Genomic DNA, 7,240 nt, shown 5'->3' on the forward strand with positions numbered 1-7,240 from the left:
ATGGCCATTGATAGTCTAAATTATTTTTGGTCAAATTGGTCCTTTTAGTTAGAAATTCACATAAGAAGTGACCACAGTTTTTAAACTTAAAATTGGCTGTGGTCCCTGTAGGGGGACGTTCTCAAAATATTTAGATAATGAAGATTACGTTTCTTAGAGGTTTTTCTGTAAAGCAAAAGAATAGTTTTCAAACAACATAAACAACTCAAACAGCTTAAATACCTTGTAACTTAAACAGCTTGAACAGCTCAAACAGCCTGCAGGCTTAATACCAGCCAGTCCCAACATCATGAAGGTGGACCAACAGTCAAATCCATGCAGTTCCAAGGAACAACGGGATTCCAAAGAACAGTCTGGTTCCCAAGGGAACGGGACCAAAGGTTGATCAACACACTTCCAAGGGACAGTCTTTTCCCAAGGGAGTCAGGCTGAAGCCTGCACACGTATAGTTCTGATGATAGTCCAGAAGTCAGACCAAAAGCTAAGCAATTTCAGTTGAAACAGTCTGGTTCCAAAAGGAATTGGACCAAAGGCTAGCATAGTTCAAAGGAATAGCCTGATTCAAAGGGTTAGGCTGAAGTGCCACCCAAGTGCTTACAGACAAACAAGCCCTTAACCAGAAAAGGACGAAGACTTGAAATAGATCTTGACTACAGCCTGGAGAGCCTCCAATAGGGTGGAAGCTTGGATCCAGAAAAGACTTACCTTCAAACTCCAGGGCTGACAAGAAAAGCAGCGAGCTCAATGAGCTCTCTTGTGGGTACCACAGCAGTTTGCTCACCAGCCTTGGAGGCCTTGGGGGTCTTCCCTGGATTCCCACATGGACCACCAAAATATTGACTTTAAACAAATAGACAACCAGTTATTTCTCCAGAAAAAGTGGGTTTATTCAGGATCAGTAAAGAATTGCAACTGAGCGTCTGCAACCGTGGTGAGCCACGTGTAAGTCCTCCAGCAGCAAGGGAGGAAAAAATTTATAGAAGAGAAGAAAGAGTTAGGAGGGCTATTATAAACAAAGAGTCCACTGGAGGAATTGATAGTTTGTTGTGTAGGGCTTTTCATTGGTTGAGTTGTGGCAGTCTCTCATTGGCTGAGCTTCTTGCTGGTCAGGAAGAGGAAGTCTTTATTCTTTCTGTTAGGCTCTGCCGTCAACATAGGGTGTGAGAGCTCCCCCTCTTGGCCTCCCAATTCTGATTTAGTGAGGTTTCTGTTTATTAATTGGACACAACATTCATATTCACTGTACCTATCTTAATTTTTAAGATTGCCTGCTTTTGGCACAACCTCCATTGTTCTCTTGAACTGAAAATGAGAATCATCTCTAATGCTTTCTCATGGCTCCCCAAATATTCTAACTACTCTCCTGGATTCAGTCTGATCATAAAATGTTCAGATAATGGACTTGCAATTTCCTAAGTTACTATTTTTGAATGTTGTTTTCATTTTTCTCTCATGTTTATGTAATTTGAAAATTCCCAGTAATGGTTTATAAGGACTTGAAGATTTTCTCCTTTTCTACTCACTTTCATTTTAGATAACATTATTTTTTATATTCTTCAGTGCACAATGTAAATTTTGAGAGAAGTTTTTCACTAGTGTTCTTGTGGAAAATTCTACACTGACAAGTCATTTTTTTTCTTGCCTAAACTTATTTCTCTTTGTGAAAAATGCTATAGAATATTGATATTGTATTAGCCTTGTCACTTCTGTTAAAATTGCATTAGCCTGCATAGAGCTATAGTTCTTAATGGGGCAGGATAAAGAAACACAGTTCCCTTACCATGATCAGGCACTTGAACAAGTCTTTACATTGCCTCCTTGGGCATCTCTCTTTAAGCTGGATCCGTCGGTAGTCTTTTGTGAGTCCAGAAATCTCCCTACTCCTGAATTGTATGCAAAATTGTGTATGTGCTAGTGGTGTGGTTGTCTGGGTAGAAGTTCCTTGTCAATTATAACTTCTCAAATAACCCCTGTAATGTTGACAACTACTGCTCTGGATTGATTTGCTAGTTCCAGGCTATTACCTACTCTTCTTTAAAAGGTAAAGTGAAATTCCGAAGTTATACTGTTATTTCTACGACAGAATCTATTCCATCGTTTTTGTAAAAATAAAACTAAAGTCCATGTAAATTCCACATAAAATATTTTCTAAAAAATTTCTCTTTCTGCTTAGAATTACACTGAAGATAACTGTTTCATTTAAAAATGACCACTATAATTTAAAGATGTAATATTAAATTTTCCCCCAAATAGGCATGATCTAGGTTCTGCCAAGCTGTGTGCACTCTTTGAGCCTGTAGTGCCCATTATAGTGCCCACCTCTGTGAAAATAGATAATTTGTCTTGAATGAGGCAGACACTTTGAACTCCATGATACTTTGTTCTTAAACCCCCACTTCAAAAATCTGAGGGTGCCTAGGTATCTATGACTAAATTAAACTCCAAGATCATAAGCTAAGAAATGTTTTACTCAATGGCAGATTATAACTTTTGTCAACTACTCTTAAAATACGTCTACTACCAATAGGCTTTTATTATGAGTTATTCTTCAAATTCTTCTGCCTTCTACTCTTCAACGTTATAGTGAAAGTGAAACCTAGGTATCTGGCACATAGTTAGTGCTCAAGAAATATTTACTGAGTAAATAAGTGAATAAAATTCAAGCATTTGATGAAAGTACATTCCCTTCCCATGTGATTAGGAAGTTACTTAATTATTTAATTTTAAAAGATATGCAGTTATCTTACAAAATATTCTATCATATCCTCGTTTTTTAAAGTTTCAATAGTTCTTCCTTTTTTAAAAAAAGTTTAGGGTCACCCTGAGCTAAAATCTCTTGCCAATCTTTTCTTTTTCCTTCCTCCAGTATATAGTTGTATATTTTAGTTGTAGGTTCTTCTAGTTGTGCTATGTGGGATGCAGCCTCAGCGTGGTTTGATGAATGGTGTTAGGTCCATGCCCAGGATCCGAACCAGCAAAACTCTGGGCCATAGAAGCAGAGAGTGTGAACTTAACCACTTGGCCACAGGGCCAGCCCCATATCGTATTCTCTCTCTTTTTTTTTTATTGAGTTAATGATAGGTTACAATCTTGTGAAGTTTCAGTTGTACATTAATGTTTGTCATTCATTGTAGGTGCACCACTTCACCCTTTGTGCCCACCCCCCACCCCACCTTTCCCCTGGTATCCACTAAACTGTTCTTAGTCCACATTTTTAAATTCCTCATATGAGTGGAGTCATACACAGATTATCCTTCTCTAGCTGGCTTATTTCACTTAACATAATTCCCTCAAGGTCCATCCATGTTATTGCAAATGGAATGATTTTGTTCTGTTTTGCAGCTGAGTAGTATTCCATTGTATATATATACCACATCTTCTTTATCCATTCGTCTGTTCATGGGCACTTAGGTTGCTGCCATGTCTTGGCTATTGTAAATAATGCTGCAATGAACATTGGGGTACATAGGACTTTTGGGATTGCTGACTTCAACCTCTTTGGATAAATACCCAGTAGTGGGATGGCTGGGTCGTACAGCAGTTCTATTTTTAATTTTTTGAGGAATCTCCATACTGTTTTCCATATTGGCTGCACCAGTTTGCATTCCCACCAGCAGTGTATGAGGATTCCTTTTTCTCCACAACCTCTCCAACATTTGTTACTATTAGTTTTAGATGTTTTTGTCATTGTAATGGGTGTAAGGTGATATCTTAGTGTAGTTTTGATTTGCATTTCCCTGATGATCAGCGATGATGAGCATCTTTTCATGTGCCTATTGGCCATCAGTATATCTTCTTTGGAAAAACGTCTGTTCATGTCTCCAGCCCATTTTTTGATTGAGTTGTTTGATTTTTTGTTGTTGAGTTGTGAGAGTTCTTTATAAATTATGGATATTAAGCCTTTGTTGGATGTATGACTTGAAATATTTTTTCCCAATTAATGCGTTGTTTTTTTGTTTCGATCCTGTTTTCACTTGCCTTGAAGAAGCTCTTTAGTCTGATGAAGTGCCATTTGTTTATTCTATTGTTTCCCTTCTCTGAGAAGGCATGGTGTCCGAAAAGATCCTTTTAATACTGATGTCAAAGAGTGTACTGCCTACGTTTTCTTCCAGAAGCCTTATGGTTTCAGGTCTCACCTTTAGGTCTTTGATCCATTTTGAGTTTATTTTGGTGAGTGGTGAAAAAGAATGGTCAATTTTCAATCTTTTACATGTGTCTTTCCAGTTTTCCCAGCACCATTTGTTGAAAAGACTTTCTTTTCTCCATTGTATGCCCTCAGCTCCTTTGTCAAAGATAAGCTGTCCATAGATGTGTGGTTTTATTTCTGGGCTTTCAATTCTGTTCCATTGATCTGTGCACCTGTTTTTGTACCAGTACCATGTTGTTTTGATTACTGTAGCTTTGTGGTATATTTTGAAGTCAGGGATTGTGATGCCTCTCGTTTTGTTCTTTTTTCTAAGGATTGCTTTAGCAATTCGAGGTCTTTTGTTGCCCCATATGAATTTTAGGATTCTTTGTTCTAATTCTGTAAAGAATGTCATTGGGATTCTGATTGGGATGGCGTTGAATCTGTAGATTGCTTTAGGTAGAATGGACATTTTAACTATGTTTATTCTTCCAATCCATGTACATGGAATGTCTTTCCATGTCCTTACGTCGTCATCCAATTCTCTCAGAAAGGCCTTGTAATTTTCATTATACAGGTCCTTCACTTCCTTAGTTAAATTTACCCCAAGGTATTTTATTCTTTTTGTTGCGATTGTGAATGGTATTGTGTTCTTAAGCTCTTTTTCTGTTAGTTTGTTATTAGAGTATAGAAATGTTACTGATTTATGCAAATTGATTTTGTACCCTGCAACTTTGCTGTAGTTGTTGATTACCTCTAAGAGTTTTCCAATGGATTCTTTGGGGTTTTCTATATATAAGATCATGTCGTCTGCAAACAGCGAGAGTTTCACTTCTTCCCTCCCTATTTGGATTCCTTTTATTCCTTTTTCTTGCCTGATTGCTCTGGCCAGGACCTCCAGTACTATGTTAAATAAGAGTGGTGATAGAGGGCATCCTTGTCTCGTTCCTGTTTTCAGGGGGATGGGGTTCAGTTTTTGCCCATTGAGTATGATGTTGTCTATGGGTGTGTCATATATGGCCTTTATTATGCTGAGGTAGTTTCCTTCTATGCCCATTTTGTTCAGAGATTTTATCACAAATGGCTGTTGGATCTTGTCAAATGCTTTCTCTGCATCTATTGAGTTGATCATGTGGTTTTTATTCCTCAGTTTGTGGATGTGGTGTATCACGTTGATTGATTTGTGGATGTGGAACCATCCCTGTGTACCTGGTATGAATCCCACCTGATCATGATGTATGATCCTTTTGATGAATTGCTGAACACTGGTTGCCAATATTTTGTTTAGAATTTTTGTATCTATGTTCATCAGTGATATTGGCCTGTATTTCTCTTTTCTCATGGTGTCCTTGTCAGGTTTTGGTATCAGCGTGGTGTTGGCCTCATAGAATGTGTTAGGAAGTGTTCCATCTTCCCTAATTTTTTGGAATAGCTTGAAAAGGATAGGTATTAAATCCTCTCTGAAAGTTTTGTAGAATTCCCCAGGAAAGCCATCTAGTCCTGGGGTTTTATTCTTTGGGATGTTTTTGATTGCTGTTTCAATCTCTTTCCTTGTGATTGGTCTGTTCAAGTTGTCTGCCTCTTCTTGAGTGAGCTTTGGAGATTGTAGGAGTCCAAGAATTTATCCATTTCCTCTAGGTTATCCATTGTGTTGGCATATAGTTTTTCGTAGTATTCTTTTATAATCCATTGTATTTCTGCAGAGTCTGTTGTTATTTCTCCTCTTTCATTTCTGATTTTGTTTATTTGAGCTTTCTCCCTTTTTTTCTTTGTAAGTCTGGCTAGGGGTTTGTCAATTTTATTTATCTTATCAGAAAACCAGCTCTTTGTTTCATTTATCCTTTCTAGTGCCTTTTTCGTTTCAATAGTATGTATTTCTGCTCTAATTTTTATTATTTCTCTCCTTCTGCTGACTTTGGGCTTCATTTGTTCTTTTTTCTCTAGTTCAGTTAGGTAGTTTAAGATTGCTTATTTGGGATTTTTCTTGTTTGTTAAGATGTGCCTGTATTGCGATGAATTTTCCTCTTAATACAGCTTTTGCTGTATCCCATATGAGTTGGTATGGCATGCTATCATTTTCATTTGTTTCCAGGTATTTTTTTATTTGTTCTTTAATTTCTTCAATGATCCATTGCTTGTTCAGTAGTGTGTTGTTTAGTCTCCACATCTTTGTGCCTTTCTCTGCTTTTTTCTTGCAATTAATTTCTAGCCTTATAGCATTATGTTCGGAGTAGATGCTTGTTATTATTTCAATTTTTTTAAATTTGTAGGGGCTTCTCTTGTTTCCCAACATACAGTCTATCCTTGAGAATGTTCCATGTGCACTTGAGAAGAATGTGTATTCGGCTGTTTTAGGATGAAGTGATCTATATATGTCTATTAAGTCAAATTGTTTTAGTTTTTCATTTAGCTCCTCTATTTCCTTGTTGATTTTCTGTCTGGATGATCTGTCCATTGATGTGAGTGGGGTGTTGAGGTCCCCTACTATTATTGTGTTGTTTTTAACATCTCCCTTTAGGTCTGTTAATAGTTGCTTTATGAATCTTGGTGCTCCTGTGTTGGGTGCATAGATATTTATAAGCGTTATTTCTTCTTGATGAAGTGTCCCTTTGACCATTATATATTGTCCCTCTGTGTCTCTCTTTACCTGTCTTATTTTGAAATCCACTTTGTCTGATATAAGAATTGCAACACCTGCCTTTTTTTGCTTGCTATTTGCTTGAAGTATTGTCCCCCACCCCTTCACCCTGAGCCTGTGTTTGTCCTTGGGGCTGAGGTGTGTTTCTTGGAGGCAACAAATTGTTGGATCTTGTTCTTTAATCCATTTTTCCACTCTGTGTCTTTTTATTGGAGAGTTCAATCCGTTTACATTGAGAGTGATTATTGATGCATGTGGACTTAATGCTGTCAATCTGTCACTCATTATCTTGTTTTCCTGCATTTCTTTTCCTGTGTGCTTTAGCCTACCCATTTAATACTGCAATTTCTTATGCTGGGTTTCTTAGATTTTTCCTTATTTATGATATGTGACTCTGTTCTGTACTTTATTTTAGTGTCTACCTTGAAGTTTGTATTTAGAATCTCATGTATAATATAGTCTATCCTCTGGTGGTC

Source organism: Equus przewalskii, chromosome 9, assembly GCF_037783145.1.
Source record: "Equus przewalskii isolate Varuska chromosome 9, EquPr2, whole genome shotgun sequence".
Lineage (NCBI taxonomy): Eukaryota > Metazoa > Chordata > Mammalia > Perissodactyla > Equidae > Equus > Equus przewalskii.